Source organism: Protopterus annectens, chromosome 3.part1, assembly GCF_019279795.1.
Source record: "Protopterus annectens isolate FY-2018-M chromosome 3.part1, PAN1.0, whole genome shotgun sequence".
Taxonomy (NCBI): domain Eukaryota; kingdom Metazoa; phylum Chordata; order Ceratodontiformes; family Protopteridae; genus Protopterus; species Protopterus annectens.
This window is the reverse complement of record NC_056732.1, coordinates 1,879,290,090-1,879,314,092: the sequence shown is the minus strand read 5'-3', so window position 1 is coordinate 1,879,314,092 and position 24,003 is coordinate 1,879,290,090. Positions and strand designations below refer to the sequence as shown.

At 33.5% G+C, this 24,003-nt stretch overlaps 1 long non-coding RNA gene across 1 annotated transcript in view; it reads right to left on the bottom strand.

Moving 5' to 3' along the window:
* The window catches only part of LOC122798801, a 183,646-nt gene extending 160,636 nt beyond the window's left edge, over positions 1-23,010 (bottom strand). Inside the window, exons 1-2 of the long non-coding RNA XR_006364304.1 lie at positions 23,000-23,010; positions 22,515-22,556 (exon numbers count right to left, since the gene is read on the bottom strand). This is a non-coding gene — a long non-coding RNA (uncharacterized LOC122798801). The remainder of the gene's footprint in view (positions 1-22,514; positions 22,557-22,999) is intronic.
* Between the last annotated feature and the right edge of the window lie 993 nt (positions 23,011-24,003).

The following is a 24,003-nucleotide window of genomic DNA, read 5'->3' as shown; positions in this document are numbered from 1 at the left end:
ATATAATGATGTAAGCTGCCTTATACCTACGGGTAAACTCTTGATTAGTTAACTGTCTTGTATAATGATCTAATTGGTTCTTTTTATATTTTTGTACTGTCAGCATTATTCACAGTGTATAAGCTTGTGTATTCCTTTGCTCTGGGAGTCTCCCTGGTGTTTTCCATGAGGCTCCCACATGTGTGTACTGTACTAATAAATACCACTGAAAGAGAGAAAGAATTGCATTTGTCTTCATTCTGAGGTAATGTGTAATGTAACAAGACGTACCTCCCTGGACTAGATGAAAAGAGACATTTAAGATCTCTTGGATCATGTGGCCCAGGCAGGTATGACCCTAGCCCTGAGTAGCATACTGCCTTCGCCCAGAATGATACCAGAGTATAAGGACAAAATAATTGACTTCAAAAATTGGATATGCTTCTGGTGTCATTCAAGGGGGATCCAGTATCTGTCTCCCTGGGAAGACATGATCGACAAACCACGATGCTTTGCCAGAGATGGTCTGCACCTGTCACCTCTGGGATTCAGGTTATTGGTTAAAGCTCTTGCCACCCCTATAGTGCCTTTTTTAGGCAAGGTTCAAAGGATAAAACCACCACCATAACAGATACAAGCATGCAAAATCTGAAGGTAATGCTACTCAATGCTAGAAGTCTAAACCTCAAAATACACTCTCTCGAGGCACTCCTAAAAATGGAGAACATCAATATCTGTGCAGTAACTGAGACCTGGTTCAAGGCTCCAGAGAGCATCCCTGCAATACCAGGCTACAACTCTTACTACACTTTTCGGCCACAAAACCAAGATCAAAACACTAAAGGTAGAGGAGTGTCCATATTCACCAAGGATATTCACACCTCCAGGCTAGTTGCCCAACACAATGCATCTGAAATTCTCCAGGTGCAACTAACACTAGGTAAGACTGCAATCCAAATTGTAGCTTGCTACACATGCCCCAAGATTCTCACTATACCTTTCTAAACATACTGGAAAATATTAAGATACAACCAAACACCCTAATACTGGGTGATTTCAACTACCCTGCCATTACCTGGGAAAACTACTCTGGTACCAACTCCTTTTCCCAGCGGTTCTTGGAATTCATAAATTCCAAAGCCCTGGATCAACTAATCCATTGTCCCACCAGGGGCTGCAATATCCTAGACCTGGTCATTACCAACATGGGAGATAGATGCTCCACACCAGTGGTCACCCCCTCATTGGTCAGGTCTGACCATAAGCAAATCACCCTTGACATCCATATCCCACCTCCAGTAGGGAAACCTACTTAAAAAACTTCTCCAAAGCCAACTTCATGCTACTGAAGTCAGAAGTGACAAACTTCACAACACCCATGCAGACGGAATCTGAAAGTTGACTTGCCACCTTGAGGTTAGAGGGAACTTTTGAACAGGGTGTATTGGTTAGGCTTGAAATAATTGCCTGGTTGTTACAACTGAATCCATAAACTTATGATTTTGTTTTCTTTTCTTTTTTAAGTTCTTTGTGTTTCTGGAGTTCCCCAAAGCAAAAAGGAGAAGTGATTATGAAAGTTTTGGCATAAGCAGACTTGTAGCAGGGCAGTATCTTTTTTGTGAGATAAAATAGGTTTGGCCATAGACTGGTTGCAATTAGTTCAGAAATTTTTCAAAAATTGTGTCAATATGAACACTGAAGGTAACATAGGAGACATGTATTATGCCATGGTATTTGTTGGGGCCTAAATGTAATATAGCAGTCCATGGAATCAGAGCTACAGTTAATTTTCTTCCTGACTAGTGTTTGAGATCTTCCAAAAAGAATAATTTTTGATGGAAATGATTGTTACTTTTATTGAAATTACTATGCACATACATTTCTAAGCCTTCTTGGAGAAGTTTCTTAAACTGGAAGAAACTGGGAGTGCTCTGAAGATTGGTGGGTCATAATTTTATAGTTTCATGCTAATATAATGAAGGTCTGTAATGGGGGACGTGATAATGACAGAGAAGACAATATGACTGGGGCAAAGCCGTGATGACCGCCTTATTTAAAAAACGCTGAAGTAGAAAGATCCCTGTTTTAATGCACCTGAAAAAGTATGTTAATTATCTATTATTAGTTATTGAACCATTTAATGGTATCTGAGAACAATCTGAACCTGAATAAGTATGTTAATTATCTATTATTAGTTATTGAACCATTTAATGGTATCTGAGAACAATCTGAACCTGAATAAGTATGTTAATTATCTATTATTAGTTATTGAACCATTTAATGGTATCTGAGAACAATCTGAACCTGAATAAGTATGTTAATTATCTATTATTAGTTATTGAACCATTTAATGGTATCTGAGAACAATCTGAACCTGAATAAGTATGTTAATTATCTATTATTAGTTATTGAACCATTTAATGGTATCTGAGAACAATCTGAACCTGAATAAGTATGTTAATTATCTATTATTAGTTATTGAACCATTTAATGGTATCTGAGAACAATCTGAACCTGAATAAGTATGTTAATTATCTATTATTAGTTATTGAACCATTTAATGGTATCTGAGAACAATCTGAACCTGAATAAGTATGTTAATTATCTATTATTAGTTATTGAACCATTTAATGGTATCTGAGAACAATCTGAACCTGAATAAGTATGTTAATTATCTATTATTAGTTATTGAACCATTTAATGGTATCTGAGAACAATCTGAACCTGAATAAGTATGTTAATTATCTATTATTAGTTATTGAACCATTTAATGGTATCTGAGAACAATCTGAACCTGAATAAGTATGTTAATTATCTATTATTAGTTATTGAACCATTTAATGGTATCTGAGAACAATCTGAACCTGAATAAGTATGTTAATTATCTATTATTAGTTATTGAACCATTTAATGGTATCTGAGAACAATCTGTACCTGAATAAGTATGTTAATTATCTATTATTAGTTATTGAACCATTTAATGGTATCCGAGAACAATCTGAACCTGAATAAGTATGTTAATTATCTATTATTAGTTATTGAACCATTTAATGGTATCTGAGAACAATCTGTACCTGAATAAGTATGTTAATTATCTATTATTAGTTATTGAACCATTTAATGGTATCTGAGAACAATCTGAACCTGAATAAGTATGTTAATTATCTATTATTAGTTATTGAACCATTTAATGGTATCCGAGAACAATCTGAACCTGAATAAGTATGTTAATTATCTAGTATTAGTTATTGAACCATTTAATGGTATCTGAGAACAATCTGTACCTGAATAAGTATGTTAATTATCTAGTATTAGTTATTGAACCATTTAATGGTATCTGAGAACAATCTGAACCTGAATAAGTATGTTAATTATCTATTATTAGTTATTGAACCATTTAATGGTATCTGAGAACAATCTGAACCTGAATAAGTATGTTAATTATCTATTATTAGTTATTGAACCATTTAATGGTATCTGAGAACAATCTGAACCTGAATAAGTATGTTAATTATCTATTATTAGTTATTGAACCATTTAATGGTATCTGAGAACAATCTGTACCTGAATAAGTATGTTAATTATCTATTATTAGTTATTGAACCATTTAATGGTATCTGAGAACAATCTGTACCTGAATAAGTATGTTAATTATCTAGTATTAGTTATTGAACCATTTAATGGTATCTGAGAACAATCTGAACCTGAATAAGTATGTTAATTATCTATTATTAGTTATTGAACCATTTAATGGTATCTGAGAACAATCTGAACCTGAATAAGTATGTTAATTATCTATTATTAGTTATTGAACCATTTAATGGTATCTGAGAACAATCTGTACCTGAATAAGTATGTTAATTATCTAGTATTAGTTATTGAACCATTTAATGGTATCTGAGAACAATCTGAACCTGAATAAGTATGTTAATTATCTATTATTAGTTATTGAACCATTTAATGGTATCTGAGAACAATCTGAACCTGAATAAGTATGTTAATTATCTAGTATTAGTTATTGAACCATTTAATGGTATCTGAGAACAATCTGAACCTGAATAAGTATGTTAATTATCTATTATTAGTTATTGAACCATTTAATGGTATCTGAGAACAATCTGAACCTGAATAAGTATGTTAATTATCTATTATTAGTTATTGAACCATTTAATGGTATCTGAGAACAATCTGAACCTGAATAAGTATGTTAATTATCTAGTATTAGTTATTGAACCATTTAATGGTATCCGAGAACAATCTGAACCTGAATAAGTATGTTAATTATCTATTATTAGTTATTGAACCATTTAATGGTATCTGAGAACAATCTGAACCTGAATAAGTATGTTAATTATCTATTATTAGTTATTGAACCATTTAATGGTATCTGAGAACAATCTGAACCTGAATAAGTATGTTAATTATCTATTATTAGTTATTGAACCATTTAATGGTATCTGAGAACAATCTGATATTGTAAAGATGATTATATATGACAGAGTGACAAGCCTTTTTTCCATTCCACAAAAATAGCTCCTGTGATATACTCTTTACCCACATTTCTTAAATTGGTGTCTATAGTCTGTGAAGGGTGGTTGGGAATTAAATGTAGAACAGTAAACGTTAAGGTGGAAGGATGAAAACTGCCTTGCATGAGCATAATTTCTATATTTGTAGCTAGAAGTGGAATCTGGTCATGGGACACTGCATTGTCATCAGCTGTGAGGTTAGTGGAAGTCAACACGGAAACATTTGCAACTTATGCCAATATATGCATTTCATATTTGGTATTAGTTATTACGCAAGACTATTCTGTTAGTATATATTTAACCAAATGAAGTCTTTTTAGGAAAATCATTACTTCTAGTATTTTAATCAAGTATATACATTTCAAGGATAGCATTTATTTTTATCATAAAATCCTAACTGTATACAAAATATACAAGAAATTAAACATCATTTGCAGGAATCAAGTACATCTGTCAAAAATCAGTTCAGCTCAGTTTTGGCGACAAGTTTGCTGACTATGAACATAGACATGTTTTTAAGAAAACAATAAATATAAGTATATTAAATTAACCCTACTTTAGAGATTCATTATATACATCTTGCAATGATGGGATTTCCTTGGCAGTTTAGCCAAGTATAAATGACACGTGTATATAAATTTAGCAATCATCACCATCATCAACCTCCTTGTTCCCCATGGGGCCATGGGGTTCCATCAACGGGCACCATCTTACTCTCCTACCTTCTTCAATAGTCATGCCTGACTGCTCCAGGTTTTCTTTCACTCTGTCCATCCATCTCTTTTCTGAACACCCTCATTTCTTCATTTCTTTTTTCTGTCTGTCTCAAATCTTCTTCAGCAGATTGTCTTCTGCTGTCCAGCACACATGCGTGAACCACCATAATCTGTTCTCTTTAACCTTCTCTGCCATCGGAGCTGCTTGGGTTTCTGTTCTGATATCCTTATTTCTTCACCTGTCATGCCGTGTGCATCCCACCCCCCCATTTTAGGTACTTCATCACCTCTGGTTTCCCCAGCTGCTCTGTTTTCACTGCCCAGACGTCTATATCATACAGTATTACTGGTTGCACTGCTATTATGTGTACATTACTTTTTGCTTCTTTGGCATTCTTCTGTCATACACTACCCATGACACTCTGTAGCAGTTGGCTACAGCCCTTCTGATTCCATCAGTGGCCACTCTTGTATGTGATCTGGTGACTTTCTCTGCTGCTGAACCATGTGTTGGCCACCATGAAGTTTTTTTCACCAGAAAGAAGCCTTGAAAGGCCTCTACATCTTTATTCCTGTTGCCTCATCCATGTGGTTTCAGACAGTCCTCATATTCTGTTCTGTCTGTCCTGATATGTGCATTTTGGTCACCCATTATCAACACCAATTCATATTGTCCCACTGTCTGAATGTGCTCTTTTTCTTGCAATCACAGCCCTGCTGCAGGGTACCGGCTGTAATTATGACGACTGCACTACAATTACATTGGAGTCAAACTGCCATGAGTCTGTCACTAATTCTGATGACATTCTTCACTGTCTCCAGAAGTCTCTCCATCACCACAACAATTTCTGCACAATTTCTAGGCTCTCCTCCTCCTGAGTAGTACACTCTGGATCCCTTAACAAGTCACCCTGCTGCACTGCCCTCCCATCTTGTCTCGTGGATCTTCTCCTTAACATCGTGTCCTTCCCTTCTGAGATCAATCTTGTCAGTTAACATACATTAAGTGAAACAATTCTTAGTTCATGTTTGGCAGTTTTTCCATTTTACATACGGTTTTTGCTCAACAGTGCTATACCAGGTAACTGACGCTGGGAACTGAACACCAGCTAGTCAATAACGTATTGACCCTGGGCTCCTCAACTTTATGATGGGCACACACTATCCAGTATGCGTACATACACCCATCCCACGATTAGCATAAGTCCCTGGCATAGGTTGTACTAGGCAGGGTCCTCAACCCACTTAGCACCAGCAAATACCCACTCCCATTTTGTCAGCAAGAGAAAATCACCTAGATCCAGTTTTCACACCATGGAGTGGCTACCCCTGCCCTGGAGTGCAGTCTGTGATCCATGTTCTCCTACCTTGATGATGCTGAACACCTCAGTAGATGACCAAAGTGGTTGGTTTATACAACTCTTCCCCCAGTAGGGCACCATCTAGAGTCTGTGCTGCTGCTCACAGATATTCCATCATTTTCAAAACTAACAAAAACTTCAGCAATATGATGTATCTGATGGGTCAAGTTTTGAAAATAAACTCATTACACAATCTACCATCTTTTCTTCCTTTATAGCCATTTGACTACTGGTGGGTACATTACTACAGGGATGCACTGTATGTTTATGTGTATATATATATATATATATATATATATATATATATATATATATATATATATATATATATATATATATATATATATGGGTCTACTTCATTTGCCCTAACTGTCATTTGCCCGACACCCATTTGCCCGAGACCAAATGATCGAAATTTCATTTGACTGACACTTCATTAGACTGACACTTCATTTGACCGACAAGTATTATTGGCAAGAAAATGGGATATGCCCCCTTCCCCACTGCAGTGCGACCCTGGAGTTAGAATATATAGTTAGGGGGGGTGTGAGGGGTGAAGCCCCCCACTTAATTTCATATTATAATGTTTAGTTTTGTTTTAATATTGCTTAGTAAAACAGAAGTAAGTGGGGGGCTGTGGCCCGCACACCCCCAACTAAATATTCTAACTCCAGGGTCGCACGGCAGTGGGGAAGGGGGCATATCCCGTTTTCTTGCCAATAATACTTGTCGGTCAAAGGTCTAATGAAGTGTCGGTCAAATGAAGTGTCGGTCTAATGAAATGTCGGTCAAATGAAATTTCGGTCAAATGGGGTCGGGCAAATGAAAGTTCGAGCAAATAAAGTAGACCAATATATCAATATCTATATATCCCCTTCGGTAGGACGACCATATGTTCGAACTCGTAAAAGTTCGATTGGACTGAATGGAGATCTCCATACAGTGCAGAATGGGAAGATTTCCCTTTTCTGCAATGTAGTGCGATCTCGGAGTTGGTATATTTAAGTAGGGGGGATTTGGAGGTGCAGGGGAGCATAGCCCCACCCCCGCTACATACTTTTATTTTTGTTTTTTTGTAGTTTTTTTTTTACTTTTTTTTCAGTGTTCTAACTTTTACAAGTTCGAACATATGGTCTCGGCCATATATGGTTCGAATTTGTAAAAGTTCGATCTACTGATGTAGACCCATATATATATATATATATATATATATATATATATATATATATATATATATATATATATAGATATATAGATATGCATGAGGATATACTTCTAAACATTAAAGTATACAAACCTAGAACAGCTGATGAATGATCCAGGAAGATCGAAAGCCAAATCGCTGAAAACACAAAACATTTATGTTTGCACCCCCACACACATTCTGCTAATTATATAAAACAACTCCTAGATTGCTGTATAGTGGGAAAAAGACAAATCAACCAATCACCACTGTATACAGTCTTGCACTGACTTAACACCGACAGAAGTGATCAAATGATGCTCATACATGGTTGAAGTAATATGCTTTGTTTTGTCTATAGTCAGTGTTTGTATCCTGTGTGTTTTCATTGGTTGAAAGTAACATGTTACATTTTGTCTATAGTCATTTTCATTAGTTGAAAGTAACATGTTATGTCGTATTTATAGTCAGCATTTGTATCCTGTGTGTTTTCATTGGTTGAAAGTAACATGTTATGTCATGTCTATAGTCAGCGTTTGTATCCTGTGTGTTTTCATTGGTTGAAAGTAACATGTTATGTCATGTCTATAGTCAGCGTTTGTAGTCTGTGTGTTTTCATTGGTTGAAAGTAACATGTTATGTCGTGTCTATAGTCAGCGTTTATATCCTATGTGTTTTCATTGGTTGAAAGTAACATCTTATGTCATGTCTATAGTCAGCGTTTGTATGCTGTGTGTTTTCATTGGTTGAAAGTAACATCTTATGTCGTGTCTATAGTCAGCGTTTGTATCCTGTGTGTTTTCATTGGTTGAAAGTAACATGTTATGTCATGTCTATAGTCAGCGTTTGTATCCTGTGTGTTTTCATTGGTTGAAAGTAACATGTTATGTCGTGTCTATAGTCAGCGTTTGTATCCTGTGTGTTTTCATTGGTTGAAAATAACATGTTACGTCATGTCTATAGTCAGCGTTGGTATCCTGTGTGTTTTCATTGGTAGAAAGTAACATGTTATGTCGTGTCTATAGTCAGCGTTTGTATCCTGTGTGTTTTCATTGGTTGAAAGTAACATGCTATGTCGTGTGATAGTCAGCATTTGTATCCTGTGTGTTTTCATTGGTTGAAAGTAACATGTTATGTTGTGTCTATAGTCAGCGTTTGTATCCTGTGTGTTTTCATTGGTTGAAAGTAACATGTTATGTCATGTCTGTAGTCAGCGTTTCTATCCTGTGTGTTTTCATGGGTTGAAAGTAACATGTTATGTCATGTCTATAGTCAGCGTTGGTATCCTGTGTGTTTTCATTGGCTGAAAGCAACATGTTATGTCATGTATATAATCAGCGTTTGTATCTTGTGTGTTTTCATTGGTTGAAAGTAACATGTTATGTCGTGTCTGTAGTCAGCGTTTGTATCCTGTGTGTTTTCATTGGTTGAAAGTAACATGTTATGTCATGTCTATAGTCAGCGTTTGTATCCTGTGTGTTTTCATTGGTCGAAAGTAACATGTTATGTCATGTCTATAGTCAGCGTTTGTATCCTGTGTGTTTTCATTGGTTGAAAGTAACATCTTATGTCGTGTCAATAGTCAGCGTTTGTATCCTGTGTGTTTTCATTGGTTGAAAGTAACATGTTATGTCGTGTCTATAGTCAGCGTTGGTATCCTGTGTGTTTTCATTGTTTGAAAGTAACATGTTATGTCATGTCAGTAGTCAGTGTTTGTATCCTGTGTGTTTTCATTGGTTGAAAGTAACATGTTATGTCATGTCTATAGTCAGTGTTTGTATCCTGTGTGTTTTCATTGGTTGAAAGTAACATGTTATGTCATGTCTATTGTCAGTGTTTGTATCCTGTGTGTTTTCGTTGGTTGAAAGTAACATGTTATGTCATGTCTATAGTCAGTGTTTGTATCCTGTTTGTTTTCATTGCTTGAAAGTAACATGTTATGTCGTGTCTATAGTCAGCGTTTGTATCCTGTGTGTTTTCATTGGTTGAAAGTAACATATGTCGTGTCTATAGTCAGTGTTTGTATCCTGAGTGTTTTCATTGGTTGAAAGTAACATGTTATGTCGTGTATATAGTCAGTGTTTGTATCCTGTGTGTTTTCATTGGTTGAAAGTAACATGTTATGTCGTGTCTATTGTCAGTGTTTGTATCCTGTGTGTTTTCATTGGTTGAAAGTAACATGTTATGTCATGTCTGTAGTCAGTGTTTGTATCCTGTGTGTTTTCATTGGTTGAAAGTAACATGTTATGTCGTGTCTATAGTCAGCGTTTGTATCTTGTGTGTTTTCATTGGTTGAAAGTAACATATGTCGTGTCTATAGTCAGCGTTTGTATCCTATGTGTTTTCATTGGTTGAAAGTAACATGTTATGTCGTGTATATAGTCGGTGTTTGTATCCTGTGTGTTTTCATTGGTTGAAAGTAACATCTTATGTCATGTCTATAGTCAGCGTTTGTATCCTGTGTGTTTTCATTGGTTGAAAGTAACATCTTAAGTCATGTCTATAGTCAGCGTTTGTATCCTGTGTGTTTTCATTGGTTGAAAGTAACATGTTATGTCGTGTCTATAGTCAGCATTGGTATCCTGTGTGTTTTCATTGATTGAAAGTAACATGTTATGTCATGTCTGTAGTCAGTGTTTGTATCCTGTGTGTTTTCATTGGTTGACAGTAACATGTTTTGTCATGTCAGTAGTCAGTGTTTGTATCCTGTGTGTTTTTATTGGTTGAAACTAACATGTTATGTCGTGTCAATATTCAGTCTTTGTATCCTGTGTGTTTTCATTGTTTGAAAGTAACATGTTATGTCATGTCATTAGTCAGTGTTTGTATCCTGTGTGTTTTCATTGTTTGAAAGTAACATGTTATGTCGTGTCTATAGTCAGTATTTGTATCCTGTGTGTTTTCATTGCTTGAAAGTAACATATGTCGTGTCTATAGTCAGTGTTTGTATCCTGAGTGTTTTCATTGGTTGAAAGTAACATGTTATGTCGTGTCTATAGTCAGTATTTGTATCCTGTGTGTTTTCATTTGTTGAAAGTAACATATGTCGTGTCTATAGTCAGTGTTTGTATCCTGAGTGTTTTCATTGGTTGAAAGTAACATATTATGTCGTGTCTATAGTCAGTGTTTGTATCCTGTGTGTTTTCATTGGTTGAAAGTAACATGTTATGTCGTGTCTATAGTCAGTGTTTGTATCCTGTGTGTTTTCATTGGTTGAAAGTAACATGTTATGTCGTGTCTATAGTCAGTGTTTGTATCCTGTGTGTTTTCTTTGGTTGAAAGTAACATGTTATGTCGTGTCTATAGTTAGTGTTTGTATCCTGCGTGTTTTCAGTCTTTTGGGATTCAGGATTTTGAATTTTCAGGATTTTGAGTGTCAGTCTTATGGGATTCGAGATTGTGAGTTTTCAGTCTTCTGAAGTGAATCCATATATATATATATATATATATATATATATATATATATATATATATATATATATATATATATATATATATATATATATGTATATATATCTTTTAAAAGCATAAATAAAATAATGCCTGAGCTATGGTTCTTTATGTACAACTCTAAGCTTGAGAACTATACATCCACGAGACAATGCCCAGGTCTCAGAATATGAAGCAATTTAATGCTTTCCACTTATGCTTATTTTGTGTTTTGAGTCATCGTAGTAAGCACTCAGAAATAAATAGTCAGGGGGCGTGGCCAAGGATGAACACAGGATAACAGCAGATTTCTTCAGCTCCACCAATTTCATTACACTGACAGGAATTAATTACTTAAAAAATTAATTTTTGAAGTAATTTTCTTTCTAAATATGTTTGTTTTATATAGTTCTTGAACTATATCTAAAAAAGAAAGGAAATCTTAACAATATTCCTGTCAGAAATCACTTTGGAAATTTTCCTGTCAGTTTATCAGTCTGAAGTGAGTTCCAGTAAGACAAATTCTCAAGACTCCAGCATCAAGAAAGAACTTCAGTCTCTGATAAATATAATCCAGCAACTTACTGCTAAAATGGATAAAATGGATACTAAAATAGACACCTTCATAGAAAAAACTACAAAACAAATAGACTTGTTACATATAGACCTGCAACAACAGAAGATCCAGATGACAGGCATAGAAGAAGCTGTGGATGACATGGAAAATAGAATCCAAGAAGAGGAAATCAACATTGAGTTTCTGCTGAAACAAAATACACATTTACAAACAAAGCTGGGTGACCTGGAAAATAGATCTAGGCGCAATAACATTAGGATTTTTGGACTGCCAGAAAATATTGAAGGTAACAATATTACTTCTTTTTAACAACATGGCTCCCTAAAACTTTAGACTTACCAGAAGCATTCTCTTTTGGTATCGAAAGAGCACATAGATCTATAGCTAATACTAACTCTAACAAAAAATATCCTAGATCAGTTATAGTTAGATTTCTATCATCTTTTGATAAAGAGATGGTTCTTAAATCTGCTTGGGCTAAAGCTCCTGTTAAGATTAATGAGACAACTGTGCGTTTTGACAATGACTATTCTTCCATTGTAATAGCTAAAAGAAAAGTTTTTCTGCCACTAATAAGGAAGCTTAAAAAAGCACAGTTTAAAACATACCTTCTGTTTCCTGCCAAGCTTAAAATCTTCCTTCCTGATGGTCCTAGGGTTTTCGATGACTTAGACTCTGCTTTACTGTTTGTCAAAGAAAATAGGATTTTGGATAAAATAGAGGAAATGGAATGGGCTAGTCCTTCATTAAAGAGACTGGCAACTGAAATTTCGTGGAAGACTTCAGAGAAGAAGAAGAGACTAAAAAAAATTATTTGTTCTATGTTTTTTTATTCTCTCTCATCATTTTAGTTAATTATTAATCTTTTTAAATATAATTCCTGCATTTCCAGAAAGCCACAAATATTTTGAAAAAGATTTAATCAAAGTTATTCTCTATGTGCAAAGAAATGTTTTGTTTCATAACCAGTCAAAATATCTGAAGATTTAATGGCAAGCTATGATTCAATTTGTTTCTCTTTCTGAAAAGAAGTAAGGTCAGTAATTTGATACATTTTTTTTTCTTCTCCTTTTCTTATTTTCTTTGTTTAAACAATGACATTCTATTTAGATTATGTAGTGGGTAAAGGGTGGGGGAGGGCAGGGAGAGAAGAGTAATGAAAATATTATTAATAGAATAATAACATATTTATTCCTTGTAAAAAGTTTATATGTTCTTCAAATGCTATTCCTAATTATACTTTCTTGATTATACTGCTTATGCTTGTTTGTAAATAATCTGTCATGCTTTAACTAATAATAATTAGAACTAAATAATAGTAAATAATATGTTTTATTTTTAACTCTATTAATATAAACAGTAAGTAATATTCCATTGTATATACTTCTTATAGCTTTCTCTTACATTTTTTTTATTTTTGCCTTACACCCTTTTATTTTCTACTCTTTTTCTTTTCTTTATTAATATATAGAAATGCTTTTGATTATATAGACACAGTAAATAATAAGATTTGCATAAAAATTGAGTTGGGACAAAAATATTGAGTTTTATTACTTATTAATAATTTTGGGCTTAATTTCACTTACATAGAGGCTGTAATAACCTGTAAAATACATTGTGAAGGTTTTGTCATGTTTAGATGCATTTACACTGCTAAATGAATGTCTGTCACTAGTTTTTAATAAGTTTCCCGCCAAAATGTTAAGGGAGACAATCTGGGATGTGGGCTGTCTCATGCACAGTGTCCATGAGCTACTTCAAAAGCTTCAACTCACAGAATTCTCACAGAGAAGCTGAAAGCAGTTAGTCTAACCTTTGACCTAAATATCACACTGACACATCACAGATTCAGGAAGAATACTCTACCAGGAACTGAAATGATGCAAATGCGACTATGTGAAGTTAAATGAACTCTTTAACACCTAAATGTGAGTTATTTTATATAATTGCTTAAATATCTATGTTATAATTCATAAAATATGTCAGTTATAATGAGTTTAAATGATGCAGTTTCTTGTAGTAAGTAAATGTCTTATTTTAGAAGGCATAGAAAATGAAACATTTATTTAAGTGTTTTTGAAAATCTACTTAACAGCAGCATAATAATCTGTGTTAAAAACTTGTGTTCCAAACATATACATTACTGTAACTCATTTAATTCATCTGATTGACAAGCATAAATAATTTTATAACTCTATTTTGGAAGAAATTGTCATGTGATATATTTTAAAGCAGAAGGATAGCATGGTTGTAAAATCTGGTTACTAAAATGTGTTTGCTGTGCATTATTTTGTATAAAGCAGACAGATTTATTGTAGGGACAGCAAGTAGGATAGTGCTCAACAAGGACACAACTCAGTGAGATCAGATATATATATATATATATATATATATATATATATATATATATATATATATATATATATATGTGTGTGTGTGTGTGTGTGTGTGTGTGTGTGTGTGTGTGTGTGTGTGTGTGTGTGTGTGTGTGTGTGTGTGTGTGTGTGTGTGTGTGTGTGTGTGTGTGTGTGTGTGTGTGTGTGTGTGTGATGGCTTTTTTTTACAATAATGCAAGTGTTTCTGAGAATCTGCATAACTATGCAGTATGATTTATAACAATTTCTATGAATACAATATTTTATTCTATTGACAATAATGAGTTTGAGTAAATGCTCATATACAAGCAATTCAAGGTTTTTTTGGAAGCTGTTAATTGCATTTACATGACAGAAAATAGATGCATCTTAATATATGTAATGTCTGAATCATATTAGCCAAAGTTTTTGACTTAAATGAATGTTAGAACTTATTTTTCTCTCCTCTTGATTTCTAACATCAAGATTATTTGAATGCTATTTGAATACAAGTGTTTTATATTACATAGATGTATATAGTAGTATGAACAGTTTTTAAAAAAAAAAGTTTATTTTAGTTTATATGATGCTGTTTTACCAAATGTGTAGTCTTGTCTTGCTAGATAATTGAATTGAAAACTGTTAACCTCAATTAAATATAACTAGTATTAAATTGATAAGGTGGTAGCTGAGGTACTGCTGCTTAGGGTAGGGGGTTAACTTGAGTGGTAAATACTACTCTAAGTTGGAGTTTATAACTCCAGGCTGGATGCAAGGTTTAATCCTTACATTATTTCACTTGTTCATTGTTATTCATATATAGTTTTGACATCCACAATATATTTTGTACACTCATTGTCACCACAAACAAAATTAAATCCTATACAAAATCCCATAAGAGATTCAATAAATACAGCTATATTTAAAGGTACACCTAAAGGAGGAGATGTAACATTATCTATCTTGTTATTTGTTATTTTGATCATAAGATTCTTGAGTTTTAAAAATGCCAAATGACATCTTTAAAAGGAATTTCTTTAAACATTAATGGATTGAATAATCCGTGTAAAAGGGCAAGCCTAATAAGATACATTAATTTACATAAGGACAACTTAGTCTTCCTGCAAGAAACCCATCTCTTGAAAAAAGATATTGATAAACTAGCCACAAACAAATATACAGTATTGGTTAGTTCAGAGCACACTCAGAAAAAAGAGGAGTGGCTATTTTATGGAATAAAAGTATGCCCATTCATAAAACCATTAAGTCTTATCAGGATGACAAAGGAATGTTTTGTATGGTTACAATACAAATTAATGGGAAGACTTACACTCTAATTAATGTATATTGGATACCTGGAATTGGTATTAATACAGTGAAACATCATCTTGATAAGATCATATCATTCTCTATAGGGGATATTATTTTAGCTGGTGACTTTAATTGTATACTACATGAAAGTGATACTACCACTATAGGGAAAAGAAGAATTACATCTAATGCAAAACATTTAAATGATTTTGCTAAATCTTATCATTTGAATGATATTAATAATCAGATAGATTCAAAATCATTACCATACACCTTTTTTTCTAACAGATACAAAACTTATTCAAAAATAGATAGGGTCTTTATTTCTAACCAGATGGTAACAGATTTAATTAATTCCAAAATCATTTCATGTCCTATATCTGATCATAATTCAATTGTTTTGAATTCATGATAAAAATACCCATAATGTTCAGATCAAAGGATACCAGCATACTTAACTCAAGTAAAAGACTATAAAGAATATATACTTTCAGAAGTAAAACATTTTTTAGACATAAATAATACTCCTGAAGTCTCCATTTTTTATGTTTGGGATGCCTTAAAATCATATCTATATGGACAAAGTATCAGATGGTATAATAATAAAAGGAAATCTTGGGATAAGGAATTTTTAGATATTCAAAGTAAATTAGACTCTTATAAACATAATAATAAAGAAAATATTATGGACAAGAAAGTTATTGAAGAAATAAACAAACTAAATGAGAAATACAAAGAAATTTTAACTCATAAAGTTAAAATAACTTTAGAGAAATACAAGTTTTTGTCTTATTCAATAAGCCCCAAATACTTACATAGACTTAAAATAAAACAAAAAGGTTGAATAAACAAAACCATATCAAACAAATCTTTTCTCTAACCAAAAACAAGAATGTTTCTAGTATACCAGAAATACTAGATGAATTTAGAAATCACTTTCACAAAATTAACCATAATAACATTAACATGGAACCTAAAGATAAAATAAAAGAGTTTATAACACAAACATGAATAAAAAGCTTAATAAACAACAGATTAAACTATTGGACAAGAGTATTTCATATACAGAAGTTATTACACAAATAAATAAGCTTAAATCAAACAAAGCACCGGGTAATGATGGTATTATACCACAGATATATAAAATCCATTCTAAAAGTACATATTCATTAATACATAAGGTTTTTATTTTGGCCCAAACTGAGTTAATAACCCCCCCCATCTTGGCAATATACATTTATTTCGCCAATTTTAAAACCTAATAAAGATCCAACTAGATGTTCTTCATATCGGCCCATCTCATTACTTAATGTTGATTATAAAATGTTTATGAGTATTTTTGCTGATAGATTGAAGACAATCATTCCCGGCATTATAGATATAGATCAGACAGGCTTCATTGTAAATAGAAATACTTTTGATAATATAAGAAGAACTTTAACATTAATTGATTTTGCAAATAGGAAAAAGAAAGATTTAACACTTATTAGTCTTGATATAAGTTCAGCATTTGATTCAGTAAGTTGGGACTATCTGTTTACCTTACTGAAGTGCACAAACTTCTCTGATGCATTTGTAAATCTAATTGAGCATTTATACAAAGGAACACCGGCTTATATTAAGGTAGGAACATATGTTTCACAAAAAATACCCATTCTTAAAGGTACAAAACAAGGATGTCCACTTTCTCCACTATTATTCACTTTAGTAATGGAGCCTTAGGCTAATTTGATCAGAAACAGTACTGACATAGAGGGTTTTGAAATAGATGAAAATACAACATTCAAAATTCAACTTTTTGCAGATGATGTTCTAATTACATCAGCAGGATCTAATTCTTCTATGCAGTCTCTATTTGATAAAATGATGAATTTTAAAAGTATTTCTGGTTTAATATTCAATGATGAAAAAACTAAAATACTACCTATATATACACGGAAAAATATTCTCATTAGTGATTTTACTAAATATGTACCCAATTCAGGTCAGATAACTTATTTAGGTATAATACTATCTAAAGATATTAAATCTATTATATATAATAATTATAATACCTGTTTTCTTAATATACAAAATCTTTTTAATACCTGGAATAATATGTTTTTACTATGGAGGAGAGACTTACAATTATTAAAATGATAATATTCCCCAAGATTTTATACTTAATACAATCAATAATACTTCCATCTACAAAAATAATTATCAAAAAACTGAATACACTAATGTTAAATTTCCTATGGGCACCTAATAGACCTAGGATTGCATTAAAGAAACATACTAATAGCTGGTCTCAAGGGGGAGTATTTCTTTTCCAGACTTTAATTTATATACTATTTCTTCTATTGTAAAAGTTATTACTTTAGTAATAGATCACTCATATGTCAAAATGGAAAGATTATTGGGAGCTAATTAGTATGCACTTCATGAAAATCTCCTTAACACATAAAAATATGATTGTAAATAACTCCATGCTATGGTTACTAAAGGAATTTTGTACTTCACCTATTACACCTAAACATATGGTTTGTTACCCATTAAATATTATTATTAGCTATCGTAACTTTATATTCATGCACCCTAAGTATAGGGAATGGAATTTTATTGTATTCCCTATAATGTATACTCAGGGTATGCTTTTGTCATCTACTTCTGAAGGAACTCATTTAGCTATAGATAATGATCTAAAGTACTGGTATCAGTTGATATCTGATAATAAAGTTAAAAATCTAGATTTCTTAAAACAAGAATTTGATCTAAGAGAAACTTGCTGGTTAGAGGTTCAGACCTTTAGACAACATCTCATTAATAAAATAGATCTAATGTCTATAACAGTTAAAGAATCTATTCCAACACTGATTGATTACTTGATATTAAATTTACAACATAAAGTTTCTGATAAAGGTAAACTTTCATACATACATAAAATTATCAGACAAGAAACTTTTTACAGTGTAGATTCATACTGGAATTATTTCACTTCTATTAATGGGGACCCACCAAATCAACAAGATAAACAATATATATATTGAAATCTGCTTATAGAACTACGTCTTCCATTGTCTGGAGACTTTATACATGGAAATTTTTACATAGATCTTTTTATACACCTTTGATGATGAATAAAATAAATAATAAAGATAATTTATGTAAGAGATGTAATGTAGAAATTAATGCTGACTGGGCTCATATGTTTTATGAATGTATAAAATTGAAAGAATACTGGAAGTCAATTAATGAATTTTTGCAGGCTCTTTTTACAGATAATTTCATTATTTCTAAATCTCTTATATTATTCAACACACCTGTACTTCAATGTGTTAAAAAGGTTAAGCTTCCCTTGTTATGGTCTATTCTAGCAGTGGCTAGGAAAATAATAACTAGAAATTGGATTTCAGATACACCTCCTTCGTTCAATTAATTTAAAAATGTTATGAATATAATGTGCCATATGGAAATAAACACAATTAGGATGAGAACAACTAGAAAAACATCTTATTATATTGTATGGGATAATTTACAAAATTTGTTAAAAAAATTCTAATTTCAATAGCACGGTATTTTAGTTTAATTAATTGATCTGATTGTAGTGGATGTCTTTGTAAATACTTTAGTTGTTTTGCTGAATATTATAATAATACCTATTTTTAATTACTTGTATAAAATTGTTATGATATTTCTCTTATATGTTAAAACAATAAACCTGTTTTTGAAAAAAAAAAAAAAGAAATAAATAGTCAGTGTTTTACATTTCATTCTCAACAACAAAACAACAAACTTATTCCATATAGTCTTACATGAAGTAGTTTGTACTGCAAATATTCCACAATGCAAGATTAACTGACTCTGAGAGGAAACATCTAAGAATTGCCTTTACATGCTGGATGAATAGCTTAAAGTAGTAGTAACTGCAATATAACGTCACTTACTATTGTTAGGGTTGTCTCCTCCATTCCTCTGTGCAGGAGCAGCTAAAGTAATAAAGAGAAAGATCAAATTTACAACATGTATTCTTACTTCCTGCAACACTGCCATTTTAACTGCAGCAAAATCAGCTTAACATGACATTTAACTGCATCTGTCTATAGCTAGGTTTGTATATAAACCTATTTCACATTCGTTTACTGGGAATGTCTGACAGCGCCAAAAAGTGTCCATTTTCAGTGGCGGCATGGGGAGAAAAGCTCCACAATCACTATCTTTCAAAAATCAATCACAAGGTTCATAGGATCATAGGTTAGTACGAGACCAAATCACCGAAATTTAATTTGACCGACAAGTATTATTGGCAAGAAAATGGGATATGCCCCCTTCACCACTGCAGTGCGACCCAATGGGATGTGTGGGGGGGGGGGAGGTGAAGCCCCCCCACTTAATTTCATATTATAATGTTTAGTTTTGCTTTAATATTGCTTAGTAACACAGAAGTAAGTGGGGGGCTGTGGCCCCCACACCTCCCCTAACTATATATTCTAACTCCAGGGTCGCACTGCAGTGGGGAAGGGGGCATAACCCATTTTCTTGTCAATAATACTTGTCGGTCAAATGAAGTGTCGGTCAAATGAAATTTCGGTCAAATGGGGTCAGGCAAATGAAAGTTCGGGCAAATAAAGTAGACCCATATATCAATATCTATATATCCCCTTTGGTAGGACGACCATATGTTCGAACTCGTAAAAGTTCGATCGGACTGAATGGAGATCTCCATACAGTGCAGAATGGGAAGATTTCCCTTTTCTGCAATGTAGTGCGATCTCGGAGTTGGTATATTTAAGTAGGGGGGATTTGGAGGTGCAGGGGAGCATAGCCCCACCCCCACTACATGCTTTTATTTTTGTTTTTTTGTAGTTTTTTTTTACTTTTTTTTCAGTGTTCTAACTTTTACAAGTTCGAACATATGGTCTTGGCCATATATCGTTCGAATTTGTAAAAGTTCGATCTACTGATGTAGACCCATATATATATATATATATATATATATATATATATATATATATATATAAAACATATGTATGAGGATATACTTCTAAACATCAAAGTATACAAACCTAGAACAGCTAATGAATGATCCAGGAAGATCGAAAGCCAAATCGCTGAAAACACAAAACATTTATGTTTGCACCGCCCTCACACATTCTGCTAATTATATAAAACAACTCCTAGATTGCTGTATAATGGGAAAAAGACAAATCAACCAATCACCACTGTATACAGACTTGCACTGACTTAACACTGACAGAAGTGATCAAATGATGCTCATACATGGTTGAAGTAATATGCTTTGTTTTGTCTATAGTCAGTGTTTGTATCCTGTGTATTTTCATTGGTTGAAAGTAACATGTTATGTTTTGTCTATTGTCGGTGTTTGTATCCTGTGTGTTTTCATTGGTTGAAAGTAACATGTTATGTCTTGTCTATAGTCAGTGTTTGCATCCAGTGTGTTTTCATTGGTTGAAAGTAACATGTTATGTAGTGTCTATAGTCAGCGTTTGTATCTTGTGTGTTTTCATTGGTTGAAAGTAACATGTTATGTCGTGTCTGTAGTCAGCTTTTGTATCCTGTGTGTTTTCATTGGTTGAAAGTAACGTTATTTCATGTCTATAGTCAGCGTTTGTATCCTGTGTGTTTTCATTGGTTGAAAGTAACATGTTATGTCATGTCTATAGTCAGTGTTTGTATCCTATGTGTTTTCATTGGTTGAAAGTAACATGTTATGTGTCTATAGTCAGCGTTTATATCCTGTGTGTTTTCATTGGTTGAAAGTAACATGTTATGTCGTGTCTATAGTCAGCGTTTGTATCCTGTGTGTTCTCATTGGTTGAAAGTAACATGTTATGTCATGGCTATAGTCTGCGTTTGTGTCCTGTGTGTTTTCTTTGGTTGAAATTAACATGTTTTGTCGTGTCTATAGTCAGCGTTTGTATCCTATGTGTTTTCATTGGTTGAAAGTAACATCTTATGTCGTGTCTATAGTCAGCGTTTGTATCCTGTGTGTTTTCTTTGGTTGAAAGTAACATCTTATGTCGTGTCTATAGTCAGCATTTGTATCCTGTGTGTTTTCATTGATTGAAAGTAACATGTTATGTCGTGTCTGTAGTCAGTGTTGGTACCCTGTGTGTTTTCATTGGTTGAAAGTAACATGTTTTGTCGTATCAATAGTCAGTGTTTGTATCCTGTGTGTTTTCATTAGTTGAAAGTAACATGTTATGTCATGTCTATAGTCAGTGTTTATATCCTGTGTGTTTTCTTTGGTTGAAAGTAACATGTTATGTCGTTTCTATAGTCAGTGTTTGTATCCTGTGTGTTTTCTTTGGTTGAAAGTAACATGTTATGCCATGTCTATAGTCAGTGTTTGTATCCTGTGTGTTTATTTGGTTGAAAGTAACATGTTATGTCGTGTCTATAGTCAGTGTTTGTATCCTGTGTGTTTTCATTGGCTGAAAGTAACATGCTATGTCGTGTCTATAGTCAGCGTTTGTATCCTGTGTGTTTTCATTGGTTGAAAGTCACATTATGTAGTGTCTATAGTCAGTGTTTGTATCCTGTGTGTTTTCAGTCTTTTGGGATTCAGGATTTTGAATTTTCAGGATTTTGAGTGTCAGTCTTATGGGATTCGAGATTGTGAGTTTTCAGTCTTCTGAAGTGAATCCATATATATATATATATATATATATATATATATATATATATATATATATATATATATATATATATATATATATATATCTCGTAACTGAGCTATGGTTCTTTATGTACAACTCTAAGCTTGAGAACTATACATCCACGAGACAATGTCCAGGTCTCAGAATATGAAGCAATTTAATGCTTTCCACTTATGCTTATTTTGTGTTTTGAGTCATCGTAGTAAGCACTCAGAAATAAATAGTCAGTGTTTTACATTTCATTCTCAACAACAAAACAACAAACTTATTCCATATAGTCTTACATGAAGTAGTTTGTACTGCAAATATTCCACAATGCAAGATTAACTGACTCTGAGAGGAAACATCTAAGAATTGCCTTTACGTGCTGGATGAATAGCTTAAAGTAGTAGTAACTGCAATATAACGTCACTTACTATTGTTAGGATTGTCTCCTCCATTCCTCTGTGCAGGAGCAGCTAAAGTAATAAAGAGAAAGATCAAATTTACAACATGTATTCTTACTTCCTGCAACACTGCCATTTTAACTGCAGCAAAATCAGCTTAACATGACATTTAGCTGTATCTGTCTATAGCTAGGTTTGTATATAAACCTATTTCACATTCGTTTACTGGGAATGTCTGACAGCGCCAAAAAGTGCCCATTTTCAGTGGCGGCATGGGGAGAAAAGCTCCACAATCACTATCTTTCAAAAATCAGTCACAACGTTCACAGGTTCATAGGTTAGTACGAGACCAAATGACCGAAATTTAATTTGAACGACACTTCATTTGACTGACAAGTATTATTGGCAAGAAAATGGGATATGCATCCTTCCCCACTGCAGTGCAAGCCAATGGGGTTTGTGAGGGGTGAAGCCCCCCACTTAATTTCATATTATAATGTTTAGTTTTGCTTTACTATTGCTTAGTAACACAGAAGTAAGTGGGGGGGCTGTGGCCCCCACACCCCCTCAACTATATATCCTAACTCCAGGGTTGCACTGCAGTGGGGAAGGGGGCATAACCCATTTTCTTGCCAATAATACTTGTCGGTCAAATGAAGTGTCGGTCTAATGAAGCGTCGGTCAAATGAAATTTCTGTCAAATGGGGTCGGGCAAATGGGTGTCGGGCATATGAAAGTTCAGGCAAATAAAGTAGACCCATACAGACACACTGCTGGAGAACATCAGGAACATCCAGTTAGCTGCCCTAGTTGCATTTTCTAGCACTTTCCAGATCAGAACTATTTCTAATACCCAGAGGACATGCATTGTACATCTGCTATTAGGACCTTCTGAGGAAAGAATCAAACAAAAACGGTGAAAACGAACCTGAGGCAGCACCCTGACTACTTAAAAAGTTACCGCAAAACTTTAAAATCAAGAAATCCACTTGTGTGAAATGACTGAAGGGCAGCACCCTGACTACTTAAAAAGTTACCGCAAAACTTTAAAATCAAGAAATCCACTTGCGTGAAATGACTGAAGGGCAGCATCCTGACTACTTGAAAAGTTACCGCAAAACTTTAAAATCAAGAAATCCACTTGTGTGAAATGACTGAAGGGCAGCACCCTGACTACTTAAAAAGTTACCGCAAAACTTTAAAATCAAGAAATCCACTTGCGTGAAATGACTGAAGGGCAGCATCCTGACTACTTGAAAAGTTACTGCAAAACTTTAAAATCAAGAAATCCACTTGCGTGAAATGACTGAATCAGGAAAATTGTAATATTTTTGGTTCTGTTTCCATTACACTGTTTTACTTTTACAAACTGTCTTAAATTCATTGCTAATAAAAGGGAAGGTTTTCCAGTTTACATTAGGCAGAACTTCTCACTAACCCTCTTTAAGAGAAACCTTGACGAATGGGTGGGAAACAGAAAGTTTACCCCAGGGATCACTTCATCGGCTCTGCTGGACAG